The sequence below is a fragment of the Mustela erminea genome, chromosome 2 (assembly GCF_009829155.1).
Source record: "Mustela erminea isolate mMusErm1 chromosome 2, mMusErm1.Pri, whole genome shotgun sequence".
Taxonomy (NCBI): domain Eukaryota; kingdom Metazoa; phylum Chordata; class Mammalia; order Carnivora; family Mustelidae; genus Mustela; species Mustela erminea.
Window position 1 is genome coordinate 139,995,358 of NC_045615.1, and position 23,614 is coordinate 140,018,971.

Below are 23,614 nucleotides of genomic sequence, written 5' to 3' on the forward strand. Positions count from 1 at the left end.
AATATAATAGTTTAATAATTAATATTAATACTAAAAATAACACTCCCCTATATCAATGGAGGGATCACCTAGATAGCAAATAAATAAGGAAACACTGGCCTTTAACACATTAGACCCAGATGGACTTAATAGTTATACGGAACATTCTATCTAAAAACAGCAGAATACACATTCTTCTCAGGTGCACATTAGAACATCCTCTAGGATAGATCACATGTTCGGCCACAAAACAAGTCTCAATAAATTTAAGAAGACTGAAATCATATCAAACATCTTTCCCCAACTCAACAGTATAAAATTAGAAATCACTTATGCATATAAAACTGGGAAAAATTCCCCCAACACATGGAGGCTAAACATGCTACTAAACAACCATTGAGTAAATGAAGAAATCAAAGAAGAAATTAAAAAAAAAATGGAGATAGATGAAAGTGTTCCAAAATCTATGGGACACAGCAAAAATAGTCTAAGAGAGAAGTTTATAGTGATACTCCTGCTAAAGGAAACTAGAAAGACCTCAAACAGTCTAATCTTACACCTAGAGGAGCTAGAAAAGGAGCAAAGACAAAAGTTAGAAGAGGATAAAGATCAGAGCAGAAAAAGAGATTCAGGGGTGCCTGGGTGGCTCAGTGGGTTAAGGCATCTGCCTTCGGCTTGGGTCATAATCCCAGCATCCTGGGATTGAGCCCCACATCGGGCTCCCTTCTCTCTCTCTCTCTCTGCCTGCCTCTGCCTACTTATGATCTCTTTCTGTCAAATAAATAAATAAATAAAATCTTAAAAAAAAATAGAGATTCAAAGGAAAACAGAAAAGATCAATGAGCCTAAGAGCTGCTTCTTTGAAAAGATAATTTCGATAAACCTTTAGGCAGACTCATGGAAGGAAAAAAAAAAAGGCTTAAATAAGTAAAATTAAAAATAAGAGGGAAGAAACTAGAATTGATACCACAGACATGCAAAGGATTGTAAGAAATAACAGTTTTCCCAGACTAAATCAGGAAGAAATAGAAAATCTGGAAAGATTACAATTAATGAAATTACATCAGTAATCAAACTCCCAAACAAAAGTCCAGGATCATAGAGCTTCGTAAGTGAAATTTACCAAATATTTAAAAAAGAGTTAATACCCAATTCTTCTCAAACTATTCCAAAAATCGAAGAGGAAGGGATGTGTCCAAACTTACTCTACAAAGCCAGCATTACCTTGATACCAAAACCAGACAAAGACATGAAAAAAACCCAGAAAATTAAAAGTCAGTATCCCTGATGAATAGAGATGCAAAAATCTTTTACAAAACATAAGCAAACCAAATTCAAGAATATATTAGAAGGATCATACATTATGATCAAGGGTGATTTATTCCAGGGATGTAAGGATAGTTCAATATCCACAAAAAAATCAATATGATACACATTAAAAATAAGAAAAAAGGATGACAATTACATAATCTCATTAGATATAGAAAAAGCATCTGATAAAGTTCAAAATCCATTTATGAAAACAACTCTCAACAAAGTGGATATAGAAGTAACATACCTCAATATAACAAAGGTCATATAGGACCAGCCCATAGTCAACATCATACTCAATGGTGAAAAGCTGAATATTTTTCCTCAAAGATCAGGAATAAGAAAAGTATACCTCCTCTCACCACTTTTATTCAAAATAGTATTGAAAATCCTAGGCAAAGCAATCAGACAACAAACAAAGGCATCTGAATTGGACAGAAGGGAAGCTGTCACTATGTGTAGATGATATGATACTATATATAAAAAACTCTAAAGATTCCACCCAGAAACTATTAGAACTAATCAAAGAATTCAGTAAAGTTCCAGGAATCAAAATTAATATACATAATTCCATTGCATTTTTATACACTGATAATGAACTATCAGATAAATTAAGAAAACAATACCATTTATAATTGCATTAAAAAGAATAAAATACCTGGGAATAAATTTAACCAAAGAGGTAAGAGAACTGTACTGTGAAAACTCTAAGACATTGATGAAAGAAATAGAAGAAGACGCAAATAAATATAAAGATCATCTGTGCTCATGGATTAGAAGAATTCTGGATTGGAATATTCTCTCCCCACTCCCCGCCATGTGCTCTCATGCGTCTCTTCCCCTCCAATGAATAAAAGCAGTCTTTAATAAAACAACGAGGGGGCAGAGGACCCGAATGCACATTTCTCCGAAGAAGACATACAGATGGCCAACTGACACATGAGAAGATGGTCAATTCACTCATCATCAGGAAAACACAAGTCAAAACCACGACAAAATATCACCTCATACCTGTCAGAATGGCTATTATCAAAAACAGAAGAAACAAGTGTTACTGAGGATACAGAGAAAAGGGAACCCACATGTACTGTTGGTAGGAATGCAAAATGGTGCAGCCGCAATGAAAAACATGGACCTTCTTCCAAAAATTAAAACTAGAACTACCATGTGATCCAGCAATTCCATTTCTAGGTATTTATCTGAACAAAACAAAAAGACTAGTTCAAAAAATTTGTATGCACCCTGTGTTCATGCAACGTTATTTACAACAGTCAAGATACAAAAGCACTCTAAGAGTCCGTGAATGGATAAAGAAGATGTGGTATATCTATGTACGTATACAAGGGAATATTACTCAGCCATAAAAATGGGGGAAACCCTGCCATTTCATCAACATGAACGGACCTAGAGAATACTATGTTAAGTGAAGCGAAAAGAAGACAAATAACCTACGATTTTATTTACACATGAAATCTAAAAAAAAAAATGAACAAAAACAAAAGTAGATTTATAGATCCAGAGAACAATGTGGTGGTTGACAGTGGGGAGGAGAGTGGGGGGATGGGCATACTAGGGGAAGGGGATTAAAAGGTATATAGTTCCAAATATGAAGTAAATAATTCATGCAGATATAATGTGCAACATAGAGAATGTAATATTGTAACTACTTTGTATGCTGTTAAGTGTAAGCTAAATTTATCATGGTAATCAATTCATAATGTATATGTATGTTGAAACTATGTTGTACACCTGAAACTAATATTGTAGGTCAACTAAAAAAAAAAGAAAGAAAAGAAAAAAAAAATCTAAATAGGGGTAGGGAATGTAAGAATTAGAGCCAAATACATGCTGGGTCAAATGAGGTTTCAGACTCTTCTTTCCCTGACCTGACGCCCCTTCCTGCCCCTCCCCCCACAAAAATCCAAGGTTGTGTTTTTAGACATTAGCTTCAACTGAAATATATCACTGGGAATTAAAAAAAATCCAGTTCTATATTCTCAGCACCAAGGTCAACTTCATCCCATCTTTATAAACTGAGCTCGAATTTTGGTGCATGGATATAGTTTTAGTTCTGTATGTTCAACACACTAGCTAATTCCCAGGTTCGTGGTACAAATAATCGGACTTAGAAAAATGGCTTATTTACTTATCCTGTCGTTGTCTTCTCTTTCAGGAGAATAATAATTCCTGGGAATAATTTTCTACTTAAATGTGTTTTCCTACTTTGCTGTGGGACTCACTGTCTGATGGCTTCACCATCTTTTTGATGGGTCTGCGTGAATTCCCCATGCCCGGAATCCATTTCCACAAGTTTGGTGCTGGCTCGATTGTTAGAAAGTTTCTTAGCTGCAGAGCATTTCTTGGCTCCATCTTGTAAGCATGCTCACTTTTCACCACTTCATTATGCATAGGAAGTGCTTGGACTCTTCTGTACATGTCCTGTGTTTTTGTGTCCATCAGCATCGTTCCCTTCTCTCAGGAAGCACAAGTTCTGGTTCCTCACTGGATCAGTGGTACAGCCCCAGGGTACATGGACCGTATATGGTGCAACAGGGAGCCCCAGCAGGGGAAGGGGGCGCCCCAGCGCTGTCAGCTACCAGACTCTGAAAACAGAATCCTTGCAAAAGCTCCCGCCTTATTGATGGTGTTAGTATCTTCCCCAATAACAAAGAAAGGAAGCAGAGGGATTCTAATCCCATTACTCGAGCCAGCCAGCAAGATTCCACCAGCAGTTAACTGAGGCTTATGCTTGAATATAGTTGACTTTTCCTTTCATTCACTTATTTCCCCAGGAAATACTCATTTTGAGCCCACTATGCGCCAGGTCCTGGGAATAAAGTCTTACATTTTCTAAGTTTATCAAAACTTTGTACCATGTTCAGCTGTCTTTCCATTCTGACTCCTAAAATTCCTTAGAATGCAAATGTTGTTGCCTAACTGGTAGTGTCTGTTCAGCACGTTTTCCCTTTGACAATGGCAGGGCCCATCCATCAGTGACCTGAACTCACCCAGGGAGGAGATCCAGAATATTGAGAAAGCAAGTACAGCTTCCACAGCAACCAGTGAGAAGAGGTAACTGGCCAACATCAACTAAACCCATGCTAACTGGACCGCCTGCTTATGGTTACCCGCATAACCTCCTGCTTGGAGGAGGGAAGGGCCAGCCACCCTGCTACAGATGCCTAGAGAGGTTATCCCACGCAGAGGGTAGAGTACTGCGGCTGCTAAATTTTCAGGCAAACGAGCTGCTGTTATCATATTCATGTATTTCTACATCTGCGTGGTGATTGTGATTTCCAGGACACAAGAGAACAAAGGTCAAGGGAGAAGGGACAATGGCACTTTGCATCCTGGGAGGGACAGTCCACTCAGTAGAGCACGAAGCTCCAGGCAGAGACGGTTGCAGGGCGAGCTGGGGGACAGAGCAAGCTGGTATTTGACAGGCCTGAGTACGTGGTGGGCTGCCAGGGTGCGAGAGGTCTGGGGTGGCCGTTGCACAGGCTCCCACCAGAGCACAAACTGAGCATCCTTGCAGACAGACCTTACTATCTGGCGGGATGGCCCTCGGTGGAACCGCCTCGGGATCGGTGCCTCTCAGGGAGCCTCCGCATTGCTGCCAAGTGGACAGCCACCAGAGCCAAGAGTAATGGACAGATGCCATCCAGACCCTCATTCAAGGCCGGGTAGAGGGAAAGATGTTAACACAGGGCTGTGAGAAACACCGCAAAGCCCAGAAGACGATGCAAATGCTTCTCAGATCTCGATAAGAAGAACTTTCTCCACCACAAAGAAATGGGAAAGGTAAAGACAGATGTGTTTAAACAAGTAAAAATTAAACACTCTGTCAACAAATATTTGAAGCTGATGAGAATCACGTCAAAACGCCTGTTTTCTCATGCAAAACAATTAACAAGGTTGTGTTAGAACAAGCTATAAATATTTGTGTTCTATTTTCCATCTGTTTTTTTTTTACCATTGTCTTTCTTTGTATTTGTAAACATGACTCAAAGGATAAATACAAAAACTAATAGAATAATTGCAACATATATAATCAAAGGATATCTTTAATATAGAGAGAGTATAGTAAAATCACCAAAAATTCCACCAAAAAGGGCTAAGAAATATTGAAATGTACATGGCAAATGAAACATAAGAAAAATTTGTTAAGCCTCTGCTGTAATAAAAGAAGAAAAACATTACAATTAAAGAAACCACATCGAGGGGCACCTGCGTGGCTCAGTGGGTTAAAGCCTCTGCCTTTGGCTCAGGTCATGATTCCAGGGTGCTGGGATCGAGTCCCGCATCAGGCTCTCTGCTCGGCAGTGAGCCTGCTTCCCTCTCTCCCCCTTTCTGCCTGCCTCTCTGCCTGCTTGTGATCTCTATCTGTCAAAGAAATAAATAAAATCTTAAAAAAAAAAAAAGAAAAAAGAAACCACATCGAGGGATGCCTGGGTATCTCAGTTGGTTAAACACCTGCCTTTGGCTCGGTCAAGATTCTGGGGTCCTTGGATCGAGCCCTATATTGGGCTCTCTGCTCAGCAGGAAACCTGCTTCTTCCCCTGCCCGCCACTCCCCCTGCTTGTGCTCTTGCTCTCTACCTCTCTCTCTGTCAAGTAAATGAGTAAAATCTTTGAAGAAAAAAAAAAAGAACATGGGATAGTATTTGATGTTTGCAAATAAGAGATTGCACCCAGTGCTGGTAGATGTGTTTACAGTGAAACATGGAGATAAAAGACAAGGGTGTGCATGTTTTAGAAAGCAATTTGGCTTATGTGTCCAATATTTTTAAAGAATCTACTTTGAATAAGAAATTCCAAATCTAGGGACGCCTGGGTGGCTCAGTGGGTTAAGCAGCTGCCTTCGGCTCAGGTCATGATCCCAGCGTCCTGGGATCGAGTCCCACATCGGGATCCTTGCTCCGCAGGGAGCCTGCTTCTCCCTCTGACTCTGCCTTCCACTCTGACTGCCTGTGCTCGCTCTCGCTCGCTCTCTCTCTGACAAATAAATAAATAAAATCTTAAAAAAAAAAAAAAAAGAAATTCCAAATCTAAAAATTCCGCCTCAAAAAGATTTATGTTAAAAAATATTCATCACAGATTACCTAGGATAGAGAAAATTTGAAAATTTACATTGAAGAAAAATGTCCCTATGTTTAGAGAATATTTTCATCAATTACGATAGGCCAGAAATACAGAGGTACTCCAGTACCTCCACAAACTATTTTTCACGAGCTGCACAGTATTATGTGATACTGTATTATGTGATACTGTACACAGTATTACGTGATACTGTGCAACTCATGAAAAACATTTTGTGGAGGTACTGGGGTAAAATTACATAATGTCTATAATTTATTTTAAAATATTCTAGCAAAAAAAGGGAGGGGGAGGAGAGGTTGGAGATGGGAGAAAAACTATAAAATGTAGTTGTTAAAATTGGGAGATGCATCCAGGAGGGTTATTCTACTATTCCCTCTGTGTACGTTAAAAAATGCTACCCTATATGTCGAAGATCATATTTGTAAAGAAGAATAAAAGAGAAACAGGATTATGAATATTATATAAATGCAAGATAGAAAACCATGTATACACCTATATATACACATATTCGTATAGTTTCTTTTTCTTTCTTTTTTTTTTTTTAAAGACATTATTTATTTGATAGAGAGACAGTGAGGAGGGAACACAAGTGGAGGAGTGAGAGAGGGAGAAGAAGGCCTCCCGCTGAGCAGCGAGCCTGATGTGGGGCTCCATCCCAGGACCTGAGCCAAAGGCAGATGCTTAATGATTGAGCCATCCAAGTGCCCCTCTAACCTTTCGAACTAGTGCAATCCTAATTCCACCCCAGTTTTTCCATGCATGGTTTTGAGCATACAGCTGCCCCATCGGAACTGGAAAGCCACCTAAGTACAGCTTTCTACTAACCAAGCATACTATATAAAGCAAAATTTTTAAAGCAAGTATATTTTAATATGCTTTATTGAACCCAGTAGATAAAAATATTACCAATTCCACCCCTAAGCAAAAGTTGAGATGGTTTACGTTCTTTTTTTTAATCCTGTCCTTGAAATCTACTGTGTGTCTCTTGTGTGCAGCACATGGCGATCTAGAAGTGGCATGTCTCAAGGGCTTAGCAGCCTCATGAGGCTAGTGGCTACCATGACAGACAGACGGCGCAGTTAGCCCTTTGAGACCCCTCTGCTTCTGGAGTGGACTCCTGGGCAGTCTAGTTTCAGACCAAACACACTGGCTCACACAAAGCCTGCTCTCTTGGAAGACAGACAGCACCGAGCTCAAGACAGCAGGCCCTGTCAGACGATGACAGGAAGTTCTGAGGGTCCAGTGGCCTGGCCAGCAGGAAGCTGCAGCTTCTTCACCATTCTCATTTCTTCTTCTTTCTCCAACCTCCTGCCAACATCTTGGCATGAAAGGATTAGAGCCTCCTCAGCTCGCCTCTGAGGGACTCTTGTCAGCGTTCATGTTCTCTCTCTCTCTCCCCATCTGTTGCTCTCATTTTCTATTTTGCACAAAAATGTGCAAGCACACATACCTTATGGGGGGGCTAAATTGTGTCCCCACCAGCCCCCCAATTCATATAAAACTCCTAACCCCCAGCACCTCAGAGTATGACTCTGTGGAGATAGGGCCTTTAAAGAGAGAAAGTTAAAGGAGGTCAGTCAGGTGTCTCTAATCCAATTTGACTGGTGTCCTCATAAGAAGGGAAACTTAGGACACAGGAGGGGACAAAGAGAAGACTGGGTGAAGCTCCAGAAAGGAGATGGCCATCCGAAAGCCAAGAAGAGAAACCTGGAATAAATCCTTCCCTCCTAACCCTGAGCAGAAACCAAGCTTGCCTACACCTTGATCATGGACTTCTAGCCCCCAACTGTGAGGAAATACATTTCTGTTATTTACTCCGCTTAGTCTGTGGTACTAGGTAACCGCCAGCTCGCTGCCCATGCCCCAAGCTCACAGAGCTTTCAGCCTTCTCCCACATTCTTCCAGTAAGTTAAACTCCACAGGCACTAGTCAAGAATTTCTCTACTCTCTCCAGCAAGGAAGTGCTGTGGGCACGAGGTAGGGAATGCTTTATGGGCAACAGCATTCTGTCGTTTGCAGAAAACTGGGTCAGAAATTAAAATATGCCACCTGTCCTAGCTCATTGAGTTCTCCTACATAAACCTCTTAATTCTGCAGGGGGACTTCTCCTCTACACAGCCAGAGGTTTCAACGGGCCCATCTTGAAGGCCCCTAATCATCTTAAAATTCTGTGGCTCGAGCTTGAGCTCAGACACGGGCTCCATCCCACATTCTACACCCGCAGCTCTCTGGATAACGCACACAGAAACAGACAGGGGTTGGGATAATATTTAGTTTTCAAATTTTTTTTTTAGTATAAATTATTTTAGCTCGAAGCTCGTTGTTTAGTTTCGGCTGCTCTGATGTTTCGCCGCCCCGTAAACATATAAGCCGGGCGAGAATGTAAAGCGAGGTGAATGAACTCCTAATTGTCATGTAAACTGTGAGCAAGGGTTAAACGTGAGGCTGAAATGCCCCACATTTGTCATACGTTTGAACCAAACCGTGGGCAAGCCAGCATTTCTGCACTTCATTTTTCTTGGGGTTGGACCAGAATGAAGGCCTGGAGTTTTAAGAGAGATCTTAAGGTCAGTTGTCCTAGCCCCCGGGTGTTACTGCTCTTTGTCCCGTCCTAGCAACATCCTGGTGATGGATCTCTCTCTGTCTCTCTCTCTCCAGGAATGTTTAGGGGGACCCAGTGCAGCCTTCGCTGGGGGAGACTGGATACCACTTTCTGTCTCAGTTGTTGTTTTTTGCTAAACAGGAGATAAAGAGCTCTGCTGCTCTCGGAGGACAGAGACAAGGCAGAAGCGGACGCCCCCACCTGCGAGAAAGGGCTTCCAGAGTGAAACAAAGGCAAGGTTATTGCTGGAAGTAACTGTGCAACAAATGGCTTATGAAAGGGATAAAGAATAGGAATCCCTTGAACGCTATCACTGTCCCCTTCAAGAAAGCATCTGCTGACACCAGGCCATCAGCTCCAATCTCTGAAAGTCCCAGGAAACTCACAGACTAGAGGCCCTTGGAACAGCCAGATGGCCACCGGCCTTCTTTTTAAACAAAACCTTTGCTTCCCATAAAGATCCCTGCAGAAGGGCCTGCTCTTTCCAGAGCACAGCTCTCTGACGGTCCCCATAGAAAATTCTCTTCATGCCAGTTGGGGGACTAACATCCCCAATAAGACCATTTAGGGAGGAAGTTCCAACCACAGGAGACAGAATAAACAGAATTCTTGAAAGCACTCATATCGTTCATGCAAAGGCTCTGGAGTCAGCCTTGGGGGTGCCGGTCTAGCCTCCCCTCAGGGAAGGCTCCAGGCTGCCCTGGAAGTTGCTGCCAGGCATCCTCTGCTCCAAAGCTTTCCCCCTCTGGGAACCTGCTACACGGATGTTCTCTTCTTTTTGGGTTGGAAGATCCCATCAGGGGAGCTCAAGGATTACCTTCTGGGGTGACAGAAGAACAGCAGGGACATTCTCGCCCAAAGACTCTGTTATTAAGCACATATGCTCCCTAGATACGAAGAGGGCCAGTCAAGAGCAGAGAGCAGGATTTTGTTTATTTAGCGCATGGCCTTCTGGGTAGCACAGTCGGCCTGGCAAAGGAAGACCCGAGCTTTACCTTTTCCTCCTCTCAGTGGCCATGGAAGTCAGGGGCTGAAGGGCATGGGGTCTTGAAGGGGAAGAGAGGGCCCCAGAGACCACACAGAGAAAATAGATCTGCCCAAGGAGCTTATTAAGAAAGAACCTGGACCTCACTCTCTCCTTAGGAACTCGAGTCCCTAAGAGTAATTCTCAGCCAGGGCCACTTTATGCCCCAAGAGACATTTGGCAATATCTAAAGGCATTTTTGATTGGCACACCTGGGAAGGTTGCTTCTGACATCTGGTGGGAAGAATCCAGCAATGCTACTGAACATTCTATAATTCATAGGACCGCTCACCGTGACAAAGAATGATCTCATTCAAAATGTCAATAGTGCAGAGACTGCCCCTTACTGTACTGGTTAGGGGGTGCCAAGCACCTACGGATTTAAACAAGCTCACCAGGTGATTCCAATGCAAGCTGAAGTTTGAGACCCTGTCCACACCTTGGAAGCAGCCAGTGACCTCAGGTTGCCAGAGCAGTGAGGGTGGGCGGGAGATAGATATGGGACTCCACGGAATATGACCTCATCAGTAGCACTGGAGACAACCACAGCTTACTCTATGAATTTTTTGTAAGATAGTCCCATGGAAGACTTGTAATGGGACTGTGGTCTCTAAGAGTAAGTCCAGCAACCCCAAGCAGGAAGGCAAGAGTATGAGGAGAAGTTGTATCTCTGAAATTATCAGCCTCACTGCCAATTTCCTCATGGTTTTCTTCATGCCTTTGCTGATTCTCTGAGAGCATTTGCCAGTCCTTTCCTGAGTGTCCTGTACTTCTGGGTAAGGTCCTATCTTCAACCTTAAGTGTCAGAAGTTGGTAAAAGGGGAGAACAGGTCTTGGATTTTGGTCACAGGATGTACAACAGAAGGCTAAGGGAACCTGTCTTTAGGGAAAGATGGGAAGAAGTTCAGGTGAAACAGCTCGACGGTCTTCTAGAGCTCAAGAGAGTAATGTATCAAGAGTCAAATCATTTGTGCTCTTTTGTTTCTCTACTCAGCTGCTACCGCCTTCTGGCCAGGCTGTCAATGTGTGGGGCCTCAGTGTCCTTGCCCAGGACGATGGCTGCAGAGCTGTAGGGACTGCTAAGGGAATGGCCGAGCCATGGCCGTTTAAAAAGTTACTGTAGAAAAAAATGACTGTGCTTGAGTGTGGAAGGTAAGAAACCAGTAGTGTTGAGCTGTTGTTAAGTGACAGTGTTTTTCTGTTAGGTCATGGAATGGTTGGAAAAGGTGTTTGGCAATCTTGGAATAATTATGAATCCTCATGGCTGAATCAGAAGAGAAAGAATTTTTTCTGCGTAATTTAAAGGTTTAGGCTCTAAGGAACACAAAGGATAGATTTCAAGGAGCCCCATCAATGTTGCGGTTTCCATTACAAACTAATCTTGTTTCATTAGGTTATTTAGACTCCATAAACAAGAGACCAAGCTTTGTTGTTTGGTTAAGGCAGGATTCTTTTTGTCTTTTTTTTTTTTTTTTTTTTGCAAATTCTACTGTAATCATTGTCTTTCTCCTGAAATACTATTCCCATGACAAAAACTCTGCAACTTGATGTAGCCACAAGTGAAATATTTCCCACCCCACCCCCCATCCAGAACAGCAAACTTTAATTCTGATCACCTGCAGCACTGGATGAGCAATCCAGCCAATGAAACAAACTGGCCCACTGCATTGTAAATAAAACTGAACAGTCATTTTTCTTGATTAGTGTTGCTATTCTATTCACAAATAGCTTAAAACAGCATTTTAATGATCTCAGCGGTAAATGTTATCAGTTATAACAAACAAAACCCACCAAACACTCCTGATAGAGATTGGAGTAGGAGGACAAGGTAGGAGCAGACTCAATAATCAGTCCAAGATCCTGAATCAGCTCCTCATACCCTGTGCTGTAAGGATGCCAGGACTCCCCAGTCCATGTCCCCTCTTTATGCAATCTCTCTCTTTCATTTTCTTCATTATTTCCTCTTCATCTATTGGCTAAGTTCATGAGCACACGGGGCTGAGACTATCCTACCTCCTACATTTAGTATAGCATCTAATAACTGTTGACAAAGGCACCATCACCCTCATTTTACCAATGGGGAAGCATTGGAGCTCCAGTGCCAAAGTATTGGACTTTCTCAAGGTCACTACTTCTGAAAGGTTTTCAGGGACTGCACCAATGGAAGCCTTATGGGTTTATCACTTGACCCTGACCTGAAGTCTTCCCACCGATTCATAAACAAACATTTTACAACACCGTGAACCATCTTATCATTTTTTTCTTTGGTATTCTACATAACAAGTTTGTGTGCTTTTCCTTATTTAACCATGAAGAAATGGGTAGGGATAACTACATAAATGCAATGCCCTTCATCTGTGAATGCATCTCCTATGTTCAGGTTCAAGACAAATGCTCATGGGAATCTCAGGGGAAATGGCCTAACAGGATTTCCTCGAGTAACTGAAGCTATGCATCACCTGGGGGAGGAGAGGGTCAGCTTGCTTCCTTTGGAGGATGGTCCCAACACAAAGGACACAGCCACAAAATGTGTCCCCTGAGGAACTCCTTCTGTGGAAGACAAGCCCAAAAACGGTCATAGTAAAGTGTCTAGAAATGCTACTGAGTGGCATGGTGCCCTGACCACAAGCAGCTCCTGACCTCAGGTTTCCCTGTTCTCCTATGCCTTTGGTGGTATGGCGTATCCTACAAACGTGCCTTATAAAAACTTGTTCAGCAGTACTGATCTACCAACTCTGGGTTACTCTCAGCCACTCCATTCCCAGTCTCACCACATTATTTACGAAGAGTTCTGCAGACACTGATGGGACAGATTCCTTGAATGAATGCTTGAAATGACCCTCAAGAGCCTTTGATTATATGGAGCACAAGGTGCTCATGAGAAATCACTCCTTTGTTCATATATAAAGTAGCTGGTTCTCTTCCCCTTCTTGCTTCTACGCCGGACGTTATTTTGACTTGGTTAAAAACCACCATCACCAACAGTGTGGTAAATTGCATTTATTACACTAGGATAGGAATAGCATTGACACAATGATGGCTCCCATGCCAGCATGGTTCCTTTCACTGATGGTAGCCAAATACACTATCTCGGACGTGGTTTTAGTGGTGACCATTTCCTAGGAAACTCCGCCTTTCTTTTTACTGCTTTATTCATAGCCAAGCCAGTCATTATCCTGGCAAGCCATTAGATGAAGAAACTCACCTCCAGGCTTATTTTCTTTGCATTTTAAGACGGCGATGGGGAAAGTATAGAGACTTTCCTGTCAAAGGAGACTGGCCTTAAAACAGGTGAAAAAAGGGGGCGCCTGGGTGGCTCAATGGGTTAAAGCCTCTGCCTTCAGCTCAGGTCATGATCCCAGGGTCCTGGGATCCAGCCCCGCATCGGGCTCTCTGCTCAGCAGGGAGCCTGCTTCCTCCTCTCTCTCTGCCTGCCTCTCCACCTACTTGTGATCTCTGCCTGTCAAATAAATAAATAAAATCTTTAAAAAAACACAAACAGGTGAAAAAAGGTGTATGGTTTTCTTAAAGGCAGCCAACTTGCATGAATACCCCAGTGCTTTGGATTGGAGCTCAACACTGTGCAAACCATGCAGGAATTGGGAATATGCTTGTAAAGGCTTTAAAATGGTAACCACCACTCTTGAAGTCCTATGTGTACAATAGCCTGAGGTCCACCCTTTCTTAATGGACTGAATCTTTCGTCCGAGGGCGGAGTTCTAGTCCTCCTCTGTCCAGCCTTGTTCCTGGGTGGAGAAGGGAGGCAGGCTGCAGGGTCTCCCTCAACAGGTAGCAGTAGCTGCACATACGCATGTGCAAACACATGCACACGGTGAATAGTTACAAAGCATGGGGATGTGGCCCCTTTTTAGGTTCCTTTAGGGTTCTCCCAACCTCTCCCTCTATTTACTCTAACCTCACACGTTGTGCCAAACACTGGCTCTGCCGTCAGACTCAGGAGCCTCTCAGTACTGCCTGAGCCCCTACCGGTGGACAACCCTGGGTTACTCCCCCATCCAACAGGGGCTAGAACCCCACTCTCTCACAGGGCCAAGGAAGAGGTCTTTGAAAAAAAGAGGTGGCAGTGTTGGTGGGGAGAAAGCTTCCTATGAGCAGCACTCTTTCTTCCTCTTTAAAGGTACAATCTGGTCCATCCAGTTCCTTCTTTCTGGATGATGGTGTGGGGAAGTCCATGACCTGCTGAGATGGAGTCTCCTAAGGCTGGGTGGGTCTTGGCTGCTGTTAGGAACTGCTTCTCTCATGACTCTCACTTGGAATGTGAAGTATGTAAAGAAATTTGCATAGCAATTGGTTTCAATCAGCCTTTGGCTAAATATAAATATCTCTCAAAACACCAACACCCCTCCCCACTACCTCAAAAATCCCATCAAGAACACATTTCCAAACCTGGCACAAAGAACACATAGTAAGAGACCGTACTTAACACACAAGCCTGAAGGGTGAGTGTCTGGATCGCCCGTGGGTGGGACACCACTGTGCCTGTGTTGTATCTGTATCCCTTTCTACTAGACTGCCCACAAAACCACTGGGATGAGTGCGACCTTGTCTTTAAGCCTAAGGACTAAGATCAGCACCGACAGGAAAACACTTCTGCTAGCCCTGTCTCTTGTTACCTACAACGGCTTTTCCTTATAGTTCTGCTGTTTGGGGGGGCTCCTACCAACTCCAGGGGAATGCAGTGAGGAAGCACACATATACCTGGAGCTGGGAGTAAGAGATCAGAACCCCCTACGCTTCTTTTCTGAACCAATTAGGATTCATCTCAGGAATACCACTAAATTGCAGCTCAGGTCCAATCCATCTGAGTAAGTCTTCCATTTTAGAAAAGTCCATCAATCTGCTTGCTATGCCAGATGGCTTAAGCCTAGTATCCCGGCATGTGTTTGGTTAAAAGCTCTCCCCCACATCACCCGTGTCTTACGTGGTGCATCTGGGATTCAAAGGCTGTGATTGAAAGAGCCTTCAAACTCGCAGGTGTGCAGCTCACTGGGGACGCTACACACAAATTTAAAATGCAGCAGCCATTAGTGTCCAGTCTTGTTACTTTCATAGCCAGGAGAGGCGGAACATGAATGCACGGACACAGGGGCCCTTTTGGGGTAGAGTGGGAAGGAGGGGGAAGAAAGGTAACTGAAGACCCTCAACAGGGACAAGATGTTCTGCAACTTCTGGAAGCAATCAGGGAGAGCAAAGCCAAACAGCCCATTAACAATTGTGCGCAGACAGTTCTACCTGGCCAAGTCCAGGACAGCCAAGTGGTTGAGGGGGTTCCAGAAAGGGGACTAAATCAACTCAGTCCCACGGAAAGTGGGGTCAGGCCAAGGACTGAATCGGCCTTGAAGGGTCTTTTTTTATACCACACTTTAAATAAGGTAGATTTCCTACTAGTATCTGACCAGCCCTATCACCATCCTACTCAATCAAAGGAACTCTTGGTGCTTTACGAAAACCAAGGGCTCCCTCTGGCACCAACAGGACCACAAGAGCCCTCCACCAAGGGGAGCTGCCAGATGCCCGAGGCCAGGTCTGGACTAGAGACATGTCCATTGTTCCCTTCCCAGAAAGTCCCCAGCCATATTTCCACCCTTCTGGTTTTCTAATCCTGCAGAATCTCAACAAGTAGGGAAGTCGTTTTCTCCTCTGGAGACAGGGGTAGAGTATATGGGTATTTACCTACTGAGTAGTCTGGGCTGACAAAATACTCCAATGTTTCCTAGTCCCTCCTCTTCCAATGGGTCTTAAGATTTGAGAACTTTAGAATTTCTCCTCTTGTTGTACAGGAGTCACACAAACATTCTTTGACTTGTAGAAAGTGATTCCTTTCCAGCTGGTTTAACTTCTGCTCTGAGCTCTTCAGAGTAAACATAAGTTACCAAATACCAGGTCTGCTGTTACTTAAAATGATGCTATCAAAACCACTGCTCACGACAGGTTTTAAGATTAAAAGTAGGCTTTCAGAAAACAGCAACAACAGAGTCTTGTAAGCTGTGGGGGTAGGCCACACTGCAAGCTGCTCCCTCTTTGTAATGAGTGCCAATAGTATTTAACTTCTGCCATTCTTGCGTGGGGCATCCATGACAAAGGTTCACCTGGCCACGTGGTTAAGACTGGAAATTTAGTTTTAAGATGCTCCTGCTATTTTTGCTCAGGTCACTAACCAATACAAGTCTAATGTCATTTGACTAAAATAAAATTGGCACCGCAACTACACGGTTCTTGTTAAGAGCTCTAAATGACAATGGGGCTTCACTTGAATGTATTTTGATACCAACTTCAAAGCCAAGGGGCACACCAGCTTGTAAAGTTTGTTAAGAATGAGGGTTATTGCTTGTAAAGCTTGTTAAGAGTAAGGGTTATTGCATTATAAACAGAGATTTCTGTTGGAGTAGTCATGGGCAGAGAGTGGTTGCAGATTTACGTGTCCTTGCTTTTTGGGGTCAAACATTTGTCTTTAGTGAAGTAAGGGCGTTGGGTTTTATTCTAAAAATAAATGGCAGGAATGTGTGCTGGGACTTCAGGATTCTCTAGCGGGTGGGTGGAGGGATCAACCCAAGTCAGGATACAGATAACAACAGAACGAATTCAGAAAAATGCTCTCTAAAATCATGTTGATTTGGCAAGGTTATCTTACAAAGATAGGTTGGGTTGAATAAAATTATTTTCTGGGGGAAAAACGTGAATAATTAGTGCCAAGCTATTCACAGAATGGAAAGTTCTACACTTTGGGAGGTTGAGCGACTTGGTGGTTTCTAAAAAACAGATCAGCATATTCCATTGTTCTTTTTCCCCTGAAATTTATAGTTCATAATTCTTTAATTCCAGTCTCTGGATCAAATGGAAAAAGTGAACACCTATTTAGTCATGTCCGAGACTTAAGGGCACCAAACCGTCCTGAATACTTAAGAGTAAGATGCCCAGACAATGGACTGCATCAATTCAGCTCAGAGAAAAAAATATACAAGTTGAAAGAGAAGAACTTAGCACTTAGCAATAGCTTTAGAATCTGTAAGCTCACCCTGAGTCCTAAAGATCAGGCCAAGAAGCTTAAAAGAACACAGATCTGCTAGGTTTTTAAAAGAGGCCAACAGCGAAATAAAAATGTTAAGGCATGAAATGCTAAACTCCTTTAAAAATGTAAGCATAAATAAGTGAAATTGAGAGTTATAAACTCACATGGATCAGTTCGGACAAAAAAAACTAGAAACAGGACTATTTGGCAAGCACACACGTACATAAATCAGCTGCTCCAGAGGACACGCATCCTCGGGGGATAAGGGAATTTGACTAACGTGCTTACTGAACAATGGTGCAGTAAAGATGAATAATTATTTCTGAAAAATTACCTTGCACACAGGGAGATGTCAGAAGATTGGAAAAAGACCAACAGCATGTGATAGTGATATAGAAGGAAAACAAAGGGTAGTGAGAAATTAGCATAGGACACATGCAGATGTTAGTTGTGGAATAAATATTAGGGGAGCGAAATGTAAAAGGGTCAGAATACCAAGAACAATCTGCATTTAAAGTACCATGGGCAAGTTCATGGATATCTTGAAGACTTTAAGTCTGCTCTTGTGGTAGTTAAGAATGTAACGGAATGGGGAGGAGAGCGTTGAGCCGAATGTGCGCTGAGTCTTAGGAAAGAGTTTCTACTGGTCCAAAGATTCAAAATGGAGGCTTGAAAATGGATGGAAATCCCAAGTAAATGAGGTATTAAGCCCAGTCATGGAAAGGTGTTTCAGAGGGGGCTCTTACTCTGCCTACATGTCATACCCTGACTCACTGCCCTGATGGAGGGCCCAGGACAGGGTGCCATGAAACTTATAGAGGACATGCAGGTGGGGGAGTACCTGGAAGACTGGAGATGGGAGGAAAGGAGAAAACCAGGTCAGACAGGTACACCTACAAACAGAATCCACCAAAACCAGGTATGAACAGGCTGGAGAAACCCAGAAGGTGACACAAATTAGAGATGAGGAAAGTAAACATGAACTCACAGTAGAACAAGGGCAGGAGGCATTGTGTGGAGAGGGAGGCCACTGGCACCACAGACTCATTTAGAGCTACATTGGGAGCATGTGACCCAGAGGGATGTTTAACCAGGTGAAAGTTCTACCCAACCTCTTTCAATAATCATCCAGCCAAGTAGCAGGAGCTTCCCTTCACCCAGCCTGCCCAGAAACTGGCTCCTTACCCATGGGAATCCTGGGGTGTAGGAATCCTCATTCACACTCTACAGATGAGACAATGGAGGAGAGAGGCCACATCAGAAGACGTGGACCAAGACAGTGTCAGACCTAGGGTGTGCAAACAGGTCAGCCCAACTCCAACGTCAGACTCTTCTATACCAGATGCACTCACAGCCTTCCCTCCCTTCAGGTTTCTGGGCAGACCTCACTTTCTCAGAGGCCTTCTTATATAATTAAGCCAGGGTTGGGAGACACTGTCTAACTTCATACCACTTATTTCCATCTGATGTGACAGATGTTTGTTTACTGTCCTCTCGTTGGAACATATGTTTAGTGCAGGGTTTTCAGAGCCCTAGAACATGTCTGAGGTTTTACAGGTGCTTGATAAATACATGATATTAAATTATTGCTTCCCGGGGCGCCTGGGTGGCTCAGTGGGTTAAAGCCTCTGCCTTCGGCTCGGGTCATGATCCCAGGGTCCTGGGATGAAGCCCCACATCGGGCTCTCTGCTCAGCGGGGAGCCTGCTTCCTCCTCTCTCTGACTGCCTCTCTGCCTACTTGTGGTCTCTGTCTGTCAAATAAATAAATAAAATTAAAAAAATAAAATAAAATAAATTATTACTTCCCAGGAATGAGTGCTTTGTTTTTACTAATTCATCTACCGGCAGGTTGCCTAGTTTGGAAAAACAAAGCACTTAGAGGAGAAGAATTTTAAGAAGTGTGAGAGATCTTGCTAGATTTTTTTCAGAACATTGATTTACCTCTACTGAACAAAGTAGTCAATATGTTTCTGTAAGGTACTGATTTTATGAATAGAAATGCCCTGTCTTTGTTAAATAGTAGACAAGGAATCTGAAGGAGAACCAAGCCACTGGACTCCTTTGTGTCTCAATCCAACCCCATCCACCACACCAAGAAAGTAATAGGGTATGGATATCCATACAAAGAAACCAACTGAAAAGTTCTTGTCACCCTGATGCTTTCTTAACGATACTAAGGAACTGATGAGGAATTGAAAAGAAAAACCAAATTGACCACATTTCTCACAGAATAACCTAAGTAGTCTGGTTATTTTGTCATTGAAGAAACAAAGCTGAAGTTCGAACACTCTTTTCTTTGTCCCATTGAACCTCCTCTGTTCTACTTTTGAGCCCTAGACACACCATTCTTGTCTAGCTGCCATTTAGAGTTTTAAATTCTCTGAAGCAGGTCAGAAGTGTTTGGGGGCTTTTTATGGAAAGTCAGCATCTCTCAGGTGTTTAATCATTCTTTTGCGATGTTAAAGGAACTAGAATTCTCTGATGAGGCTGGGCTGCTGTCCCGAGTAGAACTAGAGGCGGCCAAAAGGGAGGATAACCTCTGGAAAGAGTCTCCAGTAAGTAATCAGACACCACTACCACCACTGCCTGATACCACAGTGGTCTCTTTTATACAGAGAAAAAGTATGAGGGGAACAGAGAAAAGGAGTTGGCTTGTAGAGCGGCAAAGGGGAAAGCAAAAGTAGCTACCATAGGTCTCTAATACTCATGCGCAGGCGTGGTATGTAGGCTGCATATGCCGGAGCTCATGTAGCCCTTACAAACAGCACAAGGCTGAGCTTGGAGATGTTAAGGTGGCTGCCCGAAGGCCTGCATCTAGTAAGTGAGAGCCAAGGTCTGGATGGCTCTGGAGTCCACACTCACGATCACCAAGCTACATGACCTGCACCTGATGACCCCTCAGATCCTCACAGGATTTGTGTCATGGGGGAAGGGGCTTGGGCTTCTGATGGTCCCCCAGATGTTTTTCTACAAAAACTGCAGCATTTTGGAGAAAAGGGCTATTGCAGATGCATTCACAACAGAATCCCTCTGATAGTCTCCTCATTCATCAAGAAGCTCATGAGACCAAAGAGGGTTATTTTGGCTGAGCCCTCTTATGTTTATTTCAGTGGAAAAAAAAAAAAAAAAAAACAAGGATACCTGCTGGAAGAATCCATCTTCAGCACAATTTTAACTGGCCAGAGAACCTACAGAAATATTTTGCCTAGAAAAATTTCATCTATAAAGGAATTTGCTTTTCTAGTTCAGAAACCATTGCAGTCCCCCAACCTGGCTTTAGTAAATTATAAAGACCTACAGCAACTTGACACCCAACCCAGTAATGCCATCTTCACAGCAACAAAGGGAGATGTGGTGGGCAGGGGGGTGGGGGGGTGGGGTGGGGGTGGGGGGCGGGGAGAGTACGGGGAAGTCCACATCCTAGAATCAGGATGCCTGTGTTCCAGGCTGCCTGGCTCATCTAGGGGAGCTTTCCCAACCTCTAGGACTCTTAGCTCTCTCATCAGGAAGATGGGGATTCACTGCGTTTGCCGTAAGGTTCAAGGAAGGTCATTTATATATCATTACCACAGCTGACGTTTGCAGCACACTTACGATATTCCAGGTGTCCACTAAGTGTCTCATGCATGTATCTCATTCTTACCCCATGAAGTAGGTGCTACCATTAAGAGCTCTGACTGAAGGATGGGGAACTTCTGGCCCCACTGGGGTGAATTAATCTCTCCAGGGTTACATAGCTGGTGAGTGATGCACCAGCATTTGGACTCAGATCTGAGTGGCTTCAGAGGCTATAGTTTTAATTACTAGAAGCTGAGGCTTATAACTGTCTCATGATTGGGTTCAGCCCTGCTGCTCTGCTGCTATCTGTTGTACATGAAACCCTTGGAATGTCATGATCAAATGGGAAGCCTTATTGCTGTCAAAGGGCCCCAGTTTTTGCAAATGGGTCAAGGAATTCCTGAGAGAACATTCTGAGCATGCACATCTGCTCAGATCCCCTCAGAGGACACTCAGTTCCTAACAGGTGATGGGTCAGTTGCACATCTATGTCCTTGCTTTGCCCGAAGCTGTTTAAAATTTTAATAACTAGCTCCAGCTTTATGGTTTCCTGAGGCTACATTAAAATAATGAATGCGTTTTCCCCCCAAAAGTGTCATGATGTGTTTGAGGTCACATAGTTTGGTGCTGACAGGGCTGAATCTTTTGAGTAAATTATGGTGCCTCAATTTCTTCTATATAAATGGGAAGATTGGACCAGATCAACTCCATGGAATCCTTTGGCTCTGAAAAAGGATGTTATGGGCTACAGATTCCACCAGCCAAGTAACATGCTGGATCAGGCCTTCCTGTACAAATTGGGGAAGGGGAAAGATGGATAGGAAAGAGCAAGGAAGTAGGAGTTTCAGTGTGATGGTAACAAGGAAGAGAGCTAAGTGGCTGAGGGAGACTCTGGGGAGAGAGGGGGGTGTGGGAAAGGAGTCACCCATGGGAGTGGAGCCACATGGGAGGAGTGGCCCTTGCCCACTGACAAATGGCTCTGTCCTCTCCGGGCTTCACCCTGAGATACTGGACACGCTCTCTCTTTTCAGCCACTTACCTGCCTCTTCAGTGAGGGAGGGAATCAAAAAGGGACTGTATGGTTTCAGCAATCCCTTTTTCTTGATTTCAGCCCATCTGTGCTCATTGTGGATGGAGCTTTATGGTCAAATTTCATGACAGCAAAGACTCCCAACTATTGTAGGATGTGCCATTATTTTACAGATTATCAAGAAAGAAAAATACTGCCCCTTATCGTTGTATAGTGTCACTGATAAGACACAACTGACTTTCAGAGATATTAACATTTTAGAATTGATGAAATATATTCTTGTATTTATTGCTATTATTAAAACCTATACTTAAAGGGTTTGCCATGTACCAGGAACTGTATTATGTGCTTTACATAATCTCATTCAGCACTTGCCACAACCTGTGAGGTAGGTGTTGTTGTCCCCATTTATAGAGGAGAAAAGCTCAGAAAGGCTAAGTAATTTGCCCAAGGTTGCCCAGCTGGCGGAGACCAAATAGGAACCTGAGTCAGTCTGACTCTAGAGCATGTGCTTTAGCCATCAACTTCTTTCATCACCAGCTTTCACAGTGTTGGGCCATTATGGTCCTTGGGATGACAAAGGGACTTAGTCATTGTCTTGGGGCCCTGGCTTTCCCTTCTCTTACTCTAGGTAGGAATGCTAATGAAGAGGATGGAGAAGGCACCACAGGTGCCCATGGGGAATTGGAAAACTCTTCTTAGCTTTGGATATGCAAGAGTTAAAACACAAAAGAAGTAGGCAGCAGGATTCCCAGGACTGTCTCTACACAGAAATAGAGAGGTAGTGAGGGGAAGGTGGGGGACACACAGACTGTAGGTCATTGCTCACACAGAGGGGGTTACTGTAAGACTGATGATTATGCCTCGAGGCATGCAGGAGCCTTCCAAGGATTTGCCTGGGGACCTGGCAAGTATGAATTCATGTTTGTGTCTTAAAAAGAGGACTCCTCAAACTCTAAATCCTTCAGGTTTCACAACCTGGGTTCCTCTCCAGCCCCACTCCTGGGGCAGGGGGGCAGTGAGGGAGGTTTATGAAAATAGGAATGGTTGAGTAGAGGAAACTGGGAGAGTAGGGAGAGTAGGGTCCACTTGGGCCACATGAAGAAGTGATGGTCCAAAAAAGGTGGGGGCAAATGACTAAGGAAAGATGTCTGGTTCTTTGGCCCACAGTTTTCTTTGGCCCACAAAAATGGGCCATTTCCTGCCCTATGCCTTCCAAGGCCAATCCCACAGACAGGCAGTGGGAAATCTACTGTTTACTTTGAAGGGGGCAGTGTTCCAGTGCAAGAGGAGTCCTGAGAGTCCGTTAACTCTGTGGTGGTCTCCAAAGTGCAGGCACCCGTGAGGAATATGGGGAGGAGGCAACAGAACTCTTAATGTAGACTTTGTCCTTTTCCAGTATTTGTGCTAGGTTTTCTAATGGGTAGAATATAGTAATACAGGTGTAAGCAGATAGTTATACATTGGATAGGCATATGGACCAATTTCCTTATTGATATGGGTCTGTTGGAAGACTATCACCTTCAGGAGAAGACTATCACCCCATTCTCTTTAAGTTCCCATCAAAGCTTTGGATGACAAGATCAAACAAACCCCACTCATTCTGGGTATATTCATAAGATTGTTTTGGATCTTGCCTTTACATTTCCCTCAACTTGGTAGTAAATTAATATAATTATTTTTTCTCTTTTTCCAGCTACTAGCCTAGTAGTTGGAGTTTGCCAAAGCTATATTCCTCAAAATTTACCTGAAGAATTCCTTTTTATTTTGCATTGATGGTGGGGGGGGGGGTAGAGAAAAGGTATAATTAAGAAATATGGCAACCAACTGCAAAGTGTAGACCTTATTTAGCTCATGAATCAAACAATCTGTAAGAAGAAAAGATAGACAAATGGGGAACATTTGAACTGACTGGATATTTGATATTAAGGAATTATAATTAATTGTTTATGGTGTGATAGTAGTGGTATGGTTAAGAAT

The 23,614-nt window shown here is 43.4% G+C and overlaps 1 protein-coding gene across 3 annotated transcripts in view; it reads right to left on the reverse strand.

Annotated features, from left to right (window-relative positions):
- Positions 1-23,614, reverse strand: part of LNX1 (ligand of numb-protein X 1) — a 180,052-nt gene that overhangs the window by 65,176 nt on the left and 91,262 nt on the right. The window lies entirely within an intron of this gene.